Source organism: Cherax quadricarinatus, chromosome 89 (assembly GCF_038502225.1).
Source record: "Cherax quadricarinatus isolate ZL_2023a chromosome 89, ASM3850222v1, whole genome shotgun sequence".
NCBI lineage: Eukaryota > Metazoa > Arthropoda > Malacostraca > Decapoda > Parastacidae > Cherax > Cherax quadricarinatus.
This window is the reverse complement of record NC_091380.1, coordinates 13,020,803-13,039,026: the sequence shown is the minus strand read 5'-3', so window position 1 is coordinate 13,039,026 and position 18,224 is coordinate 13,020,803. Positions and strand designations below refer to the sequence as shown.

Sequence of the window (18,224 nt, the reverse complement as noted above, 5' to 3'; positions counted from 1 at the left end):
TTAGTGTGAGACAGTGTTGATGTCATCATCAATACTGGACGATAAACACTACAATGTGACACAATTTTGATGTCACCATCAACACCAGACAATAAACACTATATTGTGACAATGATGATGTCATCATCAATACTAGACGATAAACACTACAGTGTGAGACAACGTTGATGTCATCATCAATACTTGAAGATAAACAGTATAGTGAGACACAATGTTGATGACATCATCAATACTTGATGATAAACATTATAGTGTTACACAGTATTGATGTCATCATCAATACTAGACGATAAACACTTTAGAGTGAGACAACATTGATGCCATCGTCAATATTAGACGACAAACACTATAGCGTGACACAATGTTGATACCATCATCAATACTAGATGATAAACATTATAATGTTGCACAATATTAATGCCATCATCAATACTAGACGATAAACACTTTAGGGTGAGACAACGTTGATGCCATCATCATCACTAGACGATATACCTTATAGAGTTACACATTGTAGATGCCATCTTCAATACTAGACGGTAAAGAAAAGAGTGTGACACAGTTTTGATGTCATCATCAATATTAGACGATAAACACTAGTGTGAGGCAATGTTTATGTCATCATCAATACCAGATGATAAACACTATAGTGTGACACAATTTTGATGTCATCAATAATAAACGATAAACACTAGTGTGAGGTAGTGTTGATGTCATCATCAGTACTAGACGATAAACACTATAATGTGAGACAATGTTGATGTCATCATCAATAATAGACGATAAACACTATAGTGTAACATAATGCTGATGTCATCATCAATACTAGACGATAAACACTACAGTGTGAGACAATGTTGATGTCATCATCAATACTAAACGAAAAACACTATAGATTGAGACAATGTTGATGTCATCATCAATACTAGACGATAAACACTACAGTGTGAGACACTGTTGATGTTATCATCAATACTAGACGATAAACACTATAGTGTGACACAACTTTGATGTCATCATCAATGCTAGAAGATAAACACAATATTGAGAGACAATGTTGATGTCATCATCAATAATAGACGAGAAACACAGTACTGTGAGACAATGTTGATATCGTCATCAATACTAGACGATTAACACAATATTGTGAGACAATGTTGATGTCTTCATCAATACTAGACGATAAATAATTTAGTGTGACACAATGTTGATGTCTTCACCAATACTAGACGATAAGCACTACAGTGTGAGGCAATGTTGATGTCATCATCAATACTAGAGGATAAACACTATAGTGTGACACAATGTTAATGTCACCATTAATACTAAACGATAAATACTAGTATGAGACAATGTTGATGTCATTATCAATACAAAACGATACACACTGTAGTGTTGCACAATGTTGATGTCATCATCAATACAAGACCATAAACACTACAGTGTGAGACAATGTGCAAGACAGGTATACAATACCGACAAGATGAAGTTTTGGTATGTGAGATAAATTCTCTGGCCGAGTGGTTAACACAGGTGGGGACTGAACCTTGGTAAGTGAGTTAAATACTCTTGCCGAGAGGTTAACAAATGTTAGGACTGAACCTTGTTGAGCTAAACACTGGTCGAGCGGTTAACACAGGTGGAGACTGAACCTTGGTGAGTTAAGTATTCTGGCAGAGAGTTTAACACAGGTGGGGACTGAACCTTGGCAAGTGAGTTAAATCCTCTGGCCGAGTGATTAACACAGGTGGGGGCTGTACCTTGGTAAGTGAATTAAGTACTCTTGTCGAGTTCTTAACACAGTTTGGGGCTGAACCTGGGCAAGTGAGTTAAATAATCTGGCTGACTGGTTAAAGCAGATGGCAACTGAACTTTGGTGAGTTAAATGCTCTGGCCGAGTTGTTAACACAGGTGGGGATTGAACCTTGGTAAGTGAGTTAAATACTCTTGCCGAGAGGTTAACAAATGTTAGGACTGAACCTTGTTGAGCTAAACACTGGTCGAGCGGTTAACACAGGTGGAGACTGAACCTTGGTGAGTTAAGTATTCTGGCAGAGAGTTTAACACAGGTGGGGATTGAACCTTGGCAAGTGAGTTAAATCCTCTGGCCGAGTGATTAACACAGGTGGGGGCTGTACCTTGGTAAGTGAATTAAGTACTCTTGTCGAGTTCTTAACACAGTTTGGGGCTGAACCTGGGCAAGTGAGTTAAATAATCTGGCTGACTGGTTAAAGCAGATGGCAACTGAACTTTGGTGAGTTAAATGCTCTGGCCGAGTTGTTAACACAGGTGGGGATTGAACCTTGGTAAGTGAGTTAAATACACTGGCCGAGTTGTTAAAACAGGTGGGGATTGAACCTTGGTAAGTGAGCTAAATACTCTGACCGAGTGGTTAACACAGGTGGGGAGTAAACCTAGGTAAGTTAAATACTCTGGCCAAGTGGTTAACTCAGGCAGGGACTGAACTTTGGTAGGTGAGTTAAATTCTCAGGCCGAGTAGTTAACATAGGTGGGGACTGAACCTTGATAAGTGAGTTAAATACTCTGGCCGAGTGCTTGACACAGAGTGTTAACCACTCGGCCAGAGTATTTAAATTCTATGGCCGAGTGGTTAACACAGGTGGGGACTGAAATTAGTAATTGACTTAAATACTCTGGCTGAGTGGTTAACACAGGTGAGGACTGAGCATTGGAAAGTGAGTTAAATACTCTTGCCGAGTGGTTAACACAGGTGGGGGCTGATCCTTTGTGAGTTAAAAACTCTAGCGGAGTGGTTAACACATGGGGAACTCAACCTTGGGAAGTGAGTTAAATACTCTGGCCGTGTGGTTAACACATGTGAGGACTGAACCATGGTGAGTTAAACACTTTCCGAGTGGTTAACACAGTTGGGGACTGAACCTTTGTAAGTGAGGTAAATACTCAAGTCGAGTGGTTAACACAGGTGGGGACTGAACCATGGAAAGTGAGTTAAATACTCTGGTAGAGCGGTTAACACAGGTGGGGACTGAACCTTGGGAAGTGAGTTAAATACTCTAGCAGAGTTGTTAACACAGGTAGGGACTGAACCTTTGTGAGTTAAATACTCTGGCCGAGTGTTTAACACAGGTGGTGACTGAACCCTGGTAAGTGGGTTAAATACTCTGGTAGAGCGGTTAACATAGGTGGGGACTGAACCTTGGAAAGTGAGTTAAATACTCTGGCCGAGTGCTTAACACAGTTGGGTATTGAACCTTGGTAAGTGAGTTAAATACTCTGGCCGAGTGGTTAACACAGGAGGAGACTGAACCTTGGTAAGTGAGTGTTTAGCACAGGTGGTGTGAGGGAAAAGTTCAATAGATAGGAGTAGTGAGGGAGTATATAGTAACAATAGTTTCATTGCCGGCTGCTTGTTAAGGTAGGGTAAGTCCAGCTCCCGCTATCCCTTCTCCTCCCTCTCCCCCCCCCCGAAAGGTGACGTGTGGGGCTCCGGTCAAATAGTAAATCACTCGACTCACAGCTCCCAACACTACTGTAAGTACACGCCTGATCATATTTTAGTGGACCTATTGGTTGAAAGCTTCACTTTTGCCCAATAATTAACTTAGTCCTTTCAGTCTTGATCGGTTAAATGTTTTAATAATCACCACATCTTTTAGGTATTGTACTTATCATGGAGAGTGATTTCTTAAGCAGTGGGTAATCTGTCTCTCTTTACAGCTTGGAATGACAGAGAGGGTCACCTGCCAACCAACGAGAAGAATAGAAGGAGACGGACTAACGTCCTGAGACGTCCCATGTTTAGTCTACTTACCTGTGCACTTGTATGAAGTTGCAGGACGTAACCCCTCATCATTGCAGCGGTAAAGAACCTGCTTTCCTGTCATTTGGATAGATTATTTTACGGCTATAGACTCTGTGAAGAACGAGCCAGTGGGTTGTCACCAACACCTGCGACCCCCCTCCCCCACATCATCAGCAACGGCTACGATTTCAACAACACACAGTGTCACCAACACCAGACACCCAAGTTTTATGTATATTAGCGTTGAATTCAGATATTATTTATATTTTTTAATTTTTCATTTTCTTTAATGTAGGATCAATATTTCATATTTAAGTGTTTTATATTTTATATTTTCTAAATAATGAAGTGTTTATGTTTGTCATTTTTTGTTCTTTTTCAATGCACTAATTTTCCTGAGGAGGAGCCAGCCTTGGTAATACTGACTGAAGTTGTTACAGGGCTGAATAAGCCTTCACAGGTGGGTACTGACCCTTTGTTATTAAATTAAATTCTTTGACCGAATTGTTAACATTGGTGGGGACTGTACCTTGGTAAAAGAGTTAAATACTCTGGTCGAGTGGTTAACACAGGTGGGGACTGAACCTTGGTAAGTGAATTATATGCTCCGGCCGAGTAGTTAAAACAGGTGGGGATTGAACCTTGGGGAGTTAAATACTCTTGCCGAGTGGTTAACACAGGTGGGGATTGAATCTTCGTAATTGAGCTAAATACGCTGGCCGTGTGGTTAACACAGTTGGGGACGGAACCTTATAAAGTGAGTTAAATACTCTGACCGAGTGATTAACAAAGGCGGAGATTTAACCTTTGTGTGTTAAATACTCTGGCCGAGTGTTTAGCAAAGGTGGGTACTAAACCTTTGTAACTGAGTTAAATACTCTGGCCCAATTGTTAACACAGGTGGGGATTGTACCTTCGTAAAAGAGTTAAATGCTGTGATCGAGTGGTTAACACAGGTGGGGACTGAAATTGGTAAGTGAATTAAGTACTCTGGCAGATAGTTTAGCACAGGTGGAGACCGAACCTTGGTAATTGATTGTAATACTCTGGCCGAGTTGTTAACGCACGTGGGGACTGAACATTGGCAAGTGAGTTAAATACTCTGGCCGAGTGATTAACACAGGTGGGGGCTGTACCTTGGTAAGTGAATTAAGTACTCTCGTCGAGTGATTAACACAGTTTGGGGCTGAACCTGGGTAATTGAGTTAAATAATCTGGCCGATTGGTAAACAAATGGGGGAGTGAACATTGGTAAGTGAGTTATATACTCTGGCTGAGTGGTTAAAGCAGATGGCAACTGAACTTTGGTGAGTTAAATGCTCTGGCCGAGTTGTTATCACAGGTGGGGACTGAACCTTGGTGAGTTAAATACTCTGACCGACTGGTTAACTCTGGTGGGAACTGAACCTTTGAAAGCGAGTTAAATACTAGCAGAGTGGTTAACACTGGTGGGGACTGAGCCATAGTTAGTTAAATACTCTGGCCAAGTGGTTAACACAGGTGGGTACTGAACCTTGGTCAGAGAGTTACATACTCTGGCTGTGTGGTTAATACAGGTTGGAACTGAACCTTGGTCAGTGAGTTAAATACTCTGTCCGAGTGGTTAACACATGTGGGGACTGAACCTTGGTAAGTGAGGTAAATGCTCAAGCCGAGTGGTTAACACAGGTGGGGATTGAACCATGGTAAGCGAGTTAAATACTCTGACAGAGTTAACACAGGTAGGGACTGAACTTTTGTGAGTTAAATACTCTGGCCGAGTGGTTAACACAGGTGGAGACTGAACCTTGATAAGTTGGTTAAATACTCTGGTAGAGCGATTAACGCAAGTGGGGATTGAACCTTAGAAAGTGAGTTAAGTGCTCTGGCTGAGTGGTTAACACATGTGGGGACTGAACCTTGGTAATTGAGGTAAATGCTCAAGCCGAGTGGTTAACACAGGTGGGGATTGAACCATGGTAAGCAAGTTAAATACTCTGGCAGAGTTAACACAGGTAGGGACTGAACTTTTGTGAGTTAAATACTCTGGCCGAGTGGTTAACACAGGTGGAGACTGAACCTTGGTAAGTTGGTTAAATACTCTGGTAGAGCGATTAACGCAAGTGGGGATTGAACCTTAGAAAGTGAGTTAAATACTCTGGCCGAGTGCTTAACACGGTTGCGGATTTAACCTTGGTAAGTGAGTTAAATACTCTGGCCGAGAGGTTAACACAGGAGGAGACTGAACCATGGTAAGTGAGTTCAGTAGTCTAGCCGAGTGTTTAGCACAGGTGGATACTGACCCTTTGTTATTAGGTTAAATACTCTGACCGAATTGTTAACATTGGTGGGGACTGTAACTTTGTAAATGAGTTAAATACTCTGGTCGTGTTGTTAACACAGGTGGGGACTGAACCTTGGTGAGTTACATTCTCTGGCCGAGTAGTTAAAACAGGTGAGGTTTGAACCTTGGGGAGTTTAATACTCTGGCCGTGTGGTTAACACAGGTGGGGATTGAACCTTGGTAATTGAGTTAAATACTCTTGCCGAGTGATTAACATAGGTGGGGATTTAACCTTTGTAAGTGAGTTAAGTACTCTGGCCGAGTGGTTAAAACACTTGGGGACTGAACCTAGGTGAGCTAAATACTCTGGCCGAGGGGTTAACACAGGTGGAGATTGAACCTTGGTAAATGAGTTAAGTACTCTGGCCGAGTGTTTAGCAAAGGTGGGTACTGAACCTTCGTGAGTTAAATACTCTGGCCGAATTGTTAACACGGGAGGGGATTGTACCTTCGTAAAAGAGTTAAATACTCTGGTCGAGTGGTTAACACATGTGCGGTATGTGAGATAAATTCTCTGGCCGAGTGGTTAACACAAGAGAAGACTGAACCTTGGTGAGTTAAATACTCTTGTTGAGTGGTTAACACAGGCGGGGAGTGAACCTTGGTGAGTTAAATACTCTGGCTGAGTGGTTAACACAGGTGTAGACTGAACCTTAGTAAGTGTGTTAAATACTGTGGCTGAGTGGTTAACACAGGTTGGGACTGAAATTGATAATTGACTTAAATACTCTGACTGAGTGGTTAACAGAGGTGGGGACTGAAATTGTTAATTGACTTAAATACTCAGGCCAAGTGGTTAACACAACTGGAGACGGAACCTTGGTGAGTTAAATACTTTGGCCGAGTGGTTAACACACATGGGGACTGATTCTTGGTGAGTTGCTAGGACTGGTGACGTGTACTTAGCTCAGTGGTGACGTGTACTTAGCTCGAGTGGTGACGTGTACTTAGCAGTGGTGACGTGTACTTAGCTCTGTGAAGACCTGTTTGTGTGCTCTCTGTGAATCTGAACCAGGATGCCCTCTCTTGAGCAACTTTACCAGCAGCTGAGATAAGAGCTCAGAGTTGCTAAGATGGAGATACGGCGATTAACGGAGGAGAACAAGAGGATTAGTAGTAATCCTCCTGTTGTGAGTCCCCAGGTTAAGAGGGGAGCTTGGTCAGAGGCCGGGCAACATGGAACCAAGCTGAAGATCAAGCAAACGGTTGGAGAAGCAGAAACAACGAGAAACCAGAAGACTACCGTGGAAACTTCCAACCCATTCTCGGTGCTACCTGACGAATGTGAGTGTTCTAAAGGGAATGCCACAACGAGCACCAAAGAAGCATTGGCAGACGTGAGTGAGACATCCCTAGAAACCCCAACGAAGACCATCGAGAACGTCTTGACGAATTCTACAAGTGGTGTAATGCTACCTGGCGAATGTGAGTCGACTACTCGGAGCATCACGACGGACGACGCCAAGGAAGGTAAAAACATTGTTGTTGTTGGGGATAGCCAGATTAGGTACATGGATAGGGCATTCTGCTTGAAGGATAGGAGTAGGAGGCAGAGAGTGTGTTTTCCTGGGGCTGGGATGAAGGATATTGTTAGCCATCTGGATGACATCATGAGAGGTAATGGGAGCAATCCTATTATCTGTCTCAGTGCTGGAGGCAACGATGTTGGCAGACGTAGGAGTGAGGACCTGATTAGCAGGTATAGGTCAGCAATAGAGATAATTAGGAGGAAGGATGGGAAACCTGTCATATGTGGCATTTTGCCAAGGAGAGGAGTTGGAAATGAATGGTTGTCCAGAGCAATTGGTGTCAATTGCTGGCTGGACAAATACTGTAAGGAAAATGCGGTAACATTCATTGACAACTGGGACCTCTTCTATGGCAGAAATGACATGTATGCCAGGGATGGGGTTCACTTATCTAGGTGTGGGGTGGGAGCACTGGCCAACGCAGTGGAGGGAGCTGTTAGTTCTTTAAACTAGGAATAGTTAGTGGTATGGGTTTTTGCGGGAAAACTGTGAAGTCTCAGGGTAGTAATATGAGTACTAGGAGAACTAGTAATAGGCAAAATAAGGTGGATATTGGAAAGCCAGTGGCACTAATTGACAAGGACAGTAATAGGTTTAGTGGAATAACAGAAAGGAGCAGGAAGGGTAAAGAGAGAGGAGGGTCTTTAGGTATTTATTACACAAATAGTCGCAGTGCTAGGAATAAGATGGACGAGTTGAGACTAGTTGCTAGTGCAGGTAACATAGATGTATTTGCCATTACTGAGACGTGGTTTAATTCAAAAAGTCGGGACATGCCTGCAGAATGCCACATTCAGGGTTTTAAATTGTTCCAAGTAGATAGAAGTATCGGGAAGGGGGGTGGGGTGGCACTGTATGTCCGAGATCGCTTGAACTGTTGCATAAATACGGGTATTAAGTCTGAAGTAACACATACAGAGTCTGTTTGGATAGAATTTTCAGAGGGGCATGAAAAGTTAATTTTAGGTGTGATATACCGTCAACCAAATTTAGATAGGGACCAGGGGAGACTACTATGGGAGGAAATTGTTAGGGCCACAAGGCACGATAATGTAGTAATTCTAGGAGACTTTAACTTTAGTCATATTGATTGGAATTTCTTGACTGGGAATTTAGAATCATACGATTTCTTACAAGTAGTTCAGGATTGTTTTTTGAAGCAGTTTGTGACAGAACCTACAAGGGGTAATAACCTGCTTGACTTAGTTCTGGCAAACAATGAATCCCTTGTTAATAATTTAGAAGTTTCAGAGGAGCTGGGTGCTAGCGACCACAAATCAATTACATTTAGAATTGAATGGAAGTGTGATAGTAGGGATAACTCAGTAACAGTCCCAGATTTTCGCTTAGCAGATTACGATGGGCTTAGAGAACACTTATCATCTGTTGACTGGGGTAACGAAGAGAGCTGTCAATATGACAGTTTTCTGAACACAATACATGCTGCTCAAAGAACGTTTATCCCTTATAAAGAAATTAGATCAATTAGAAATGACCCAAAATGGATGAATAATAGGCTGAAATATCTACTAGGGCATAAGAAAGGAATTTATAGGCGTATCAAAAGAGGCGAGGGTCATCTTATGAATCAGTATATTGACATTAAGAGGGACATTAAAAAGGGGATAAGAAAAGCTAAAAGGGACTATGAAATTAAAGTTGCTAGGGATTCTAAAACTAACCCAAAAAGTTTTTTCCAGGTATATAGAACAAAAGTCAGAGATAAGATAGGTCCCCTTAAAAATAACTATGGGCATCTTACTGACAAAGAGAATGAAATGTGCTCGATTTTAAATAATTATTTTCTCTCGGTTTTTACACAGGAAGAACACTAATAATATTCCGGTAATTAATTTTTATAGTGGGTCAGAAGAAGATAAATTATGTAACATCACAGTCACTAGTGAAATGGTTGTGAAGCAGATAGACCGACTGAACCTAAATAAGTCACCGGGTCCTGATGAGGTTTTTTCAAGGGTTCTAAAGGAATGCAAAATGGAAGTCTGTGAACCATTAACTAATATTTTTAATTTATCTCTTCAAACAGGTGTAGTGTCTGATATGTGGAAGATGGCTAATGCAATTCCTATTTTTAAAACAGGGGACAAGTCGTTACCGTCAAATTACCGCCCAATAAGCCTGACCTCAATTGTAGGCAAATTACTCGAGTCAATTATAGCTGAGATTATAAGAAGCCATCTCGATAAGCATAGCTTGATTAATGATACTCAGCATGGATTCACAAGAGGCCGGTCTTGTCTAACTAATTTATTAACTTTCTTCAGTAAAGCTTCTGAGGCTGTTGACCACGATAAAGAATTTGATATTGTTTGCTTAGATTTTAGTAAGGCATTTGATAGAGTTCCGCACCAAAGACTATTGAAGAAAGTAGCAGCTTATGGCATTGGGGGAAGGGTGCTCTCGTGGATCGAATCATGGCTCACAGACAGGAAGCAGAGAGTGTCCATAAATGGGGTTAAATCCGAGTGGGGATCAGTAACGAGTGGCGTTCCACAGGGATCAGTCTTGGACCCGTTGTTGTTTATAATATATATCAATGATCTTGATGAAGGAATTACTAGTGATATGAGCAAATTCGCCGATGACACGAAGATAGGTAGGATAATTTATTCAAACGTAGATGTTAGGGAACTTCAGGAGGATTTAGACAAACTCTACTCTTGGTCAGAAAAGTGGCAGATGCAGTTCAATGTAGATAAATGCAAGGTTCTGAAGCTCGGGAGTGTCCATAACCCTAGCACTTATAAGTTAAATAATGTAGAACTTAGCCATACAGATTGCGAAAAGTACTTGGGGGTTATGGTAAGCAGCAACCTTAAACCAAGACAGCAATGCATAAGCGTACGTAATAAGGCAAATAAATTACTGGGATTTATATCAAGAAGTGTAAGCAACAGAAGTCCAGAGGTCATACTGCAGCTTTATACATCATTAGTAAGGCCTCACCTTGATTATGCAGCTCAATTCTGGTCTCCATGTTACAGAATGGACATAAATTCGTTAGAAAACATTCAGCGTAGGATGACTAAATTAATACATAGCATTAGAAATCTTCCTTATGAAGAAAGATTGAAGACTCTTAAGTTACATTCACTTGTTAGACGAAGAATGAGGGGAGACCTGATCGAAGTGTATAAGTGGAAGATAGGTATTAATAAAGGGGATATTAACAAGGTCTTGAGGATATCTCTCCAAGAGAGAACCCGCAGTAATGGATTTAAATTAGATAAGTTTAGATTTAGAAAGGACATAGGAAAGTATTGGTTTGGAAATAGGGTAGTTGATGAGTTGAACAGTCTACCTAGTTGGGTTATTGAGGCTAGGACTTTGGGTAGTTTCAAATTTAGGTTGGATAAGTACATGAGTGGGAGGGGTTGGATTTGAGAGGGACTTGCACATCGGAGCTTGTTTCTCGGGTGGCATTGTAAATTGGGTTGGTCAAATGTTTGTTAGTGGGATGAATTGTAAAGGACCTGCCTAGTATGGGCCAACAGGCCTGCTGCAGTGTTCCTCCTTTCTTATGTTCTTATGTTCTTATGTTAAATACTCTGTCCCAGTGGTTAACTCAGGTGGGGGCTGAACCTTTGTGAGTTAAATACTCTTGCAGAGTGGTTAACACAAGTAGGGACTGAAGCTATGTAAGTGAGCTAAATACTCTGGCTGAATGGTTAACACATGTGGGGAATGAACCTTTGTAACTGTGTTAAACACTCTGGCCAAGTAGTTAACACAGGTGGTGGCTGAACCTTTGTAAGTGAGTTAAATACTCTGGCGGAGTGGTTAACACAAGTAGGGACTGAAGCTTTGTGAGTTAAATACTCCTGCCGAGTGGTTAACACAGGTGGGAACTGGACCTTGGTAAGTGAGTTAAATACTCTAGCCGAGTAGTTAACAAATGTTAGGACTGAACCTTGTTGAGTTAAACACTGGCCGAGTGGTTAACACAGGTGGGGACTGAACCTTGGTAAGAGAGTTAATACTCAAGCAGAGTGGTTAACACAGGTGGAGACTGAACCTTGGTAAGTTAAGTACTCTGGCAGAGAGTTTAGCTAAGGTGGGGGCTGTACCTTTGTAAGTGAATTAAGTACTCTCGTCGAGTGGTTAACACAGTTTGCGGCTGAACCTGGGTGAGTTAAATAATCTGGCCGAGTGGTTAACAAAGGGGGGAGTGAACCTTGGTAAGTGAGTTATATACTCTGGCTGAGTGGTTAAAGCAGATGGCAACTGAACTTTGGTGAGTTAAATGCTCTGGCTGAGTTCTTAACACAGGTGGGGACTGAACCTTGGTAAGTGAGTTAAATACTCTGATAGACTGGTTAACTCAAGTGATGACTGAACTTTTGTAAGTTATTTAAATACTATCAGAGAGGTTAACACTGGTGGGGACTGAGCCATAGTTTGTTAAATACTCTGGCCAAGTGGTTAACACAGGTGGGTACTGAACATTGGTCAGAGAGTTACATACTCTGGCTGAATGGTTAACACAGGTGGGGACTGAGCCTTGGTGAGTTAAATACTCTGGCCGAGTGGTTAACACATGTGGGGACTGAACCTTGGTAAGTGGGTTAAATACTCTGGTAAAGCGGTTAACGCAGGTGAGGATTGAACCTTGGGAAGTGAGTTAAATACTCTGGCCGAGTGGTTAACACATGTGGGGACTGAACCTTGGTAAGTGAGTTAAATACTCTGGCCGAGTGCTTAACACGGCTGGGGATTGAACCTTGTTAAGTGAGTTACTCTAGCCGAGTTGTTAACACAGGTAGGGACTGAGCCTTGGTGAGTTAACTACTCTGGCCGAGTGTTTAACAGGTGGCGACTGAACCCCATCCCTGTATGCTAGGGATGGGGTTCACTTATCTAGGCCAACGCAGTGGAGGGAGCTGTTAGGTCTTTAAACTAGGAATAATTAGTGGTATGGGTTTTTGCGGGAAAGCAGTGAAGTCCCAGGGTAGTAATATGAGTACTAGGAGAACTAGTAATAGGCAAAATGAAGTGGATATTGGACAGCCAGTGACACTAGGTGACAAGGACAGTAATAGGTTTAGTGGAATAACAGAAAGGAGCAGGAAGGATAAAGAGAAAGGAGGGTCCTTAAATATATATTACACAAATAGTCGCAGTGCTAGGAATAAGATGGACGAGTTGAGACTAGTTGTTAGTGCAGGTAACATTGATGTATTTGCCATAACTGAGACGTGGTTCAATACGAAAAATCGGGACATGCCTGCTGAATGTCACATTCAGGGTTTTAAATTGTTCCATGTAGACAGAAGTATCGGGAAGGGGGGTGGGGTGGCACTGTATGTCCGAGATCGCTTGAACTGTTGCATAAAAACGGGCATTAAGTCTGAAGTAATACATACAAAGTCTGTTTGGATAGAGTTTTCAGAGGGACATCAAAAATTGATTATAGGTGTGATATACCGTCCCCCACACTTAGATAGGGACCAAGGGAGACTACTATGGGAGGAAATTGTTAGGGCCACAAGGCACGATAATGTAGTAATTCTAGGAGACTTTAACTTGAGTCATATTGATTGGAATTTCTTGACTGGGAATTTAGAATCAAACGACTTCTTAGAAGTAGTGCAGGATTTTTTTGAAGCAGTTTGTGACAGCCTACAAGGGGAAATAACCTGCTTGACTTGGTTTTGGCAAACAAGGAAGCCCTTGTTAATAATTTAGAAATTACAAAGGAACTCGGCGCAAGCGATCACAAATCAATTACCTTTATCATTGAATGGAAGCATGATAGCAGTGATAATTCAGTACTGGTCCCAGATGATAAATGTTCTATACTTAGAGAACACTTATCATCTGTGGACTGGGTAACGAAGAGAGCTATCAGTATGACAGCTTTCTTAACACAATACATGCTGCCCAAAGGACATTTATCCCCTATAAGGAAATTAGATCGAATAGAAATGACCCCAGTGGATGAATAATAGGCTCAGATATCTTTTAGGACAGAAAAAAAGAATTTATAGGCTCTTCAAAAGAGGTGAGGGTCATCTTATGAATCGGTATATTAACATTAAGAGGGACGTTAAAAAGGGGATAAGAAAAGCTAAACGGGACTATGAAATTAAAGTTGCTAGGGATTCTAAAACTAACCCAAAAAGTTTTTTCCAAGTTTATAGAACAAAAGTTAGAGATAAGATAGGTCCCCTTAAAAATAACTCTGGGCACCTTACTGACAAGGAGAATGAAATGCGCTCCATTCTTAATAATTATTTTCTCTCGGTTTTCACTCAGGAAGACACTAACAATATCCCAGTAATTGTTTTTTTATAGTGGGCCTGATGATAATAAATTATGCAATATCACAGTCACTACAGAATTGGTTATCAAACAGATAGACCGATTAAAATAAAATAAATCCCCGGGCACTGATGAATTTTTTTCAAGGGTTCCTAAAGAGTGTAAAATGGAACTTTTGAACCATTGACTAATATTTTTAATATTTCTCTTCAAACAGGTGTAGTGTCTGATATGTGGAAGGTGGCTAATGTAATTCCTCTTTTAAAGCAGGGGACAAGTCTTTACCGTCAAATTACCGCCCAATAAGCCTAACCTCAATTGTAAGCAAATTGCTAGAGTCAATTATACCTGATAATTAAGAAGCCATAACGGTAAGCACAGCTTGCTTAATGATACTCAGCATTGATTCACGAGGGGCCGTTCCTGCCTAACTAATTTATTAACCTTCTTCAGTAAAGCTTTTGAGGCCGTTGATCATGGTAAAGAATTCGATATTGTTTATTTAGATTTTAGTAAGGCTTTTGATAGATTACCGCACCAGAGACTGTTAAAAAAAGTGGCAGCTCATGGCATTAGGGAAAAAGTGCTGTCATGCATCGAGTCATGGCTCACTAATAGGAAGCAGAGAGTATGCTTAAATGGGGTTAAATCCGAGTGGGGATCTGTAACAAGTGGCGTACTACAGGGATCAGTCGTTTATAATATATATCAAGGACCTTGATGAGGGTATTACTAGTGATATGAGCAAATTCGCCGATGACACAAAGATAGGTAGGATAATTGATTCAAACGTGGATGTTAGGGAACTTCAGGAGGATTTAGACAATCTCTATTCTTGGTCAGAAAAGTGGCAGATGCAGTTCAATGTAGATAAATGCAAGGTTCTGAAGCTCGGGAGTGTCCATAACCCTAGCACTTATAAGTTAAATAAGAACATAAGAACATAAGAAAGGAGGAACACTGCAGCAGGCCTGTTGGCCCATACTAGGCAGGTCCTTTACAATTCATCCCACTAACAAACATTTGACCAACCCAACTTTCAATGCCACCCAAGAAACAAGCTCCGATGTGCAAGTCCCACTCAAATCCAACCCCTCCTACTCATGTACTTATCCAACCTAAATTTGAAACTACCCAAAGTCCAAGCCTCAATAACCCAACTAGGTAGACTGTTCCACTCATCAACTACCCTCAACTCATCAACTACCCTTAGCCATATAGATTGCGAAAAGGACTTGGGGGTTATGGTGAGCAGCAACCTTAAACCAAGACAGCAATGCCTAAGCATATGTAATAAGGCAAATAGATTATTGGGATTTATATCAAGAAGTGTAAGGAACATAAGTCCATAGGTTATATTGCAGCTTTATACATGTTGATAAATTAGACACATGTGCAACTCTTGGGTATCTTTATTGAGGAAACGTTTCGCCACACAGTGGCTTCATCAGTCCATACATAGGAGAAACTTGAAGAACAGGAGGAGAATGAGGTAATCAGTCCCTCAACCTTGAGTCGATGTGTTCAGTCAATCAATCTTGAGTAGAATACGGCAGATGAGCGGAGAAGCAGCTTATAAACCGTATGGCAGGAGAGGTGTAGCAGTCATAGGTGGTGTCACATTTGTTCAATGTGGAAGTAGGTTGTGCCCAAGAATTAGGCAAGCGAAGAATTCCTAAGTATTAAAATCCCAAGAAGTTGCAGTGTCTGACAGGTTTGTAGATGAATGGTTCAGAGAACCGACATGTTGATAAATTAGACACATGTGCAACTCTTGGGTATCTTTATTGAGGAAACGTTTCGCCACACAGTGGCTTCATCAGTCCATACATAGGAGAAACTTGAAGAACAGGAGGAGAATGAGGTAATCAGTCCCTCAAGGTTGAGGGACTGATTACCTCATTCTCCTCCTGTTCTTCAAGTTTCTCCTATGTATGGACTGATGAAGCCACTGTGTGGCGAAACGTTTCCTCAATAAAGATACCCAAGAGTTGCATATGTGTCTAATTTATCAACATGTCGGTTCTCTGAACCATTCATCTACAAAGCTTTATACATCATTAGTAAGGCCTCACCTAGATTATGCAGCTCAGTTCTGATCTCCATATTACAGAATGGACATAAATTCGTTAGAAAACATTCAGCGTAGGATGACTAAATTAATACATAGCATTAGAAATCTTCCTTATGAAGAAAGACTGAAGACGAAGAATGAGGGGAGACATGATCGAAGTGTATAGCGGAAGAGGGGTATTTATAAATGAGATATTAATCCTGTCAGACACTGCAACTTCTTGGGATCTTAATACTTGGGAATTCTTCGCTTGCCTAACCCTTGGGCACGACCTACTTCCACATTGGGCAAATGTGACACCACCTACAACAGCTGCACCTCTCCTGCCTATGGTTTATAAGCTGCTTCTCCGCTCATATGCCGTATTATATTCAAGATTGGTGGACTGACCACATCGACTCAAGGTTGAGGGACTGATTACCCCATTCTCCTCCTGTTCTTCAAGTTTCTCCTGTGTATGGACTGATGAAGCCACTGTGTGGCGAAACGTTTCCTTAATAAAGATACCCAAGAGTTGCACATGTGTCTAATTTATCAACGTGTAGGTTCTGTGAACCATTCATCTACAATAAAGGAGATATTAATAAGGTCTTGAGGATGTTTCTCCAAGAGAGAACCCGCAGTAATGGATTTAAATTAGACAAGTTTAGATTTAGAAAGGACATAGGAAAGTATTGGTTTGAAATAGGGTAGTTGATGAGTGGAATAGTCTACCTAGTTCTGTTATTGAGGCTAGGACTTTGGGTAGTTTCAAATTTAGGTTGGATAAATATATGAGTGAGAGGGGTTGGATTTGAGTGGGACTTGCAAATGAGTGGATAGAGTTATCAGAGGTTATTTCTTGGGTAGCTTTGAAAATTGGGTTGGGCAAATGTTTTGTTAGTGGGATGGACTGTAAAGGACCTGTCTAGTATGGGCCAACAGGCCTGCTGCAGTGATCCTCTTTTCTTATGTTCTTAAGTTAGTTGAATACTCTGGCCGAGTGGTTAACACAGGTGGGGACTGAACCTTGGTAATGAGTTAAATACTCTAGCCGAGTCGTTAACACAGGCGGGGACTGAACCTTGGTAAATGAGTAAACACTGTGGCCGAGTGGTTAACACACTGGACCTAACAACCTGTCGGTATTTTATACCATTTTAATGTTGAGAGTAAGACACATGTGCAACATCTGGGTATCTTTATTGTAGACGTTTCGCCATCCAGTGGCTTTATCAATACAAATTCTAGGACATAACTTGAAGACAGTAGAACTATGTACAGAAGATGAGGTAATCAGTCCCTCAACCTAGGAGTAGGTGCGAACAGCACCATAGTCGTGGAGATTCAGAATCTCCACGACTATGGTGCTGTTCGCACCTACTCCTAGGTTGAGGGACTGATTACCTCATCTTCTGTACATAGTTCTACTGTCTTCAAGTTATGTCCTAGAATTTGTATTGATAAAGCCACTGGATGGCGAAACGTCTACAATAAAGATACCCAGATGTTGCACATGTGTCTTACTCTCATCTTGTCGGTATTATATACCATTCGTACACAACATTTTAATGTTCACTGGACTGTTAGTTTTACCACGGGTTGCCCCACCTGTTCAGCGATAAGCTGTTCAATCTTCCCATTCCAAAACCTGTCACAATATTTTATATGGTTCCCCAATCTACGACAACACCTGTCAATACTGTAGATGAATGGTTCAAAGAACCGACACATTGTTAAATTAGACACATGTGCAACTCTTGGGAATCTTTATTGAGAAAACGTTTCGCGCCACAGTGGCTTCATCAGTCCATACAAAGGATAAACTTGAAGAACAGGAGGAGAATGATGTAATCAATTCCTCAACCTTGAGTCGATTTGGTCAGTCCATTAATCTTGAATAGAATACTGTATATGAGCGGAGAAGCAGCTAATAAACCGTATGGCAGGAGAGGTGCAGCAGTCGTAGATGGTGTCACATTAGTCCAATGTGGAAGTAGGTCGTGCCCAGTACTTAATACTTGGGATTTCTTTGCTTGCCTAACCCTTGGGCACGACCTACTTCCACATTGGACTAATGTGACACCACCTACGACTGCTGCACCTCTCCTGCCATACGGTTTATTAGCTGCTTCTCCGCTCATATACAGTATTCTATTCAAGATTGATGGACTGACCACATCGACTCAAGGTTGAGGGACTGATTACCTCATTCTCCTCCTGTTCTTCAAGTTTATCCTTTGTATGGACTGA

General features: G+C 41.4%; 1 protein-coding gene across 6 annotated transcripts in view; it reads right to left on the bottom strand.

Annotated features, from left to right (window-relative positions):
• The window catches only part of LOC138855328 (organic cation transporter protein-like), a 238,601-nt gene that overhangs the window by 219,791 nt on the left and 586 nt on the right, over positions 1–18,224 (bottom strand). The gene's annotated exons all lie outside the window — the stretch shown is intronic.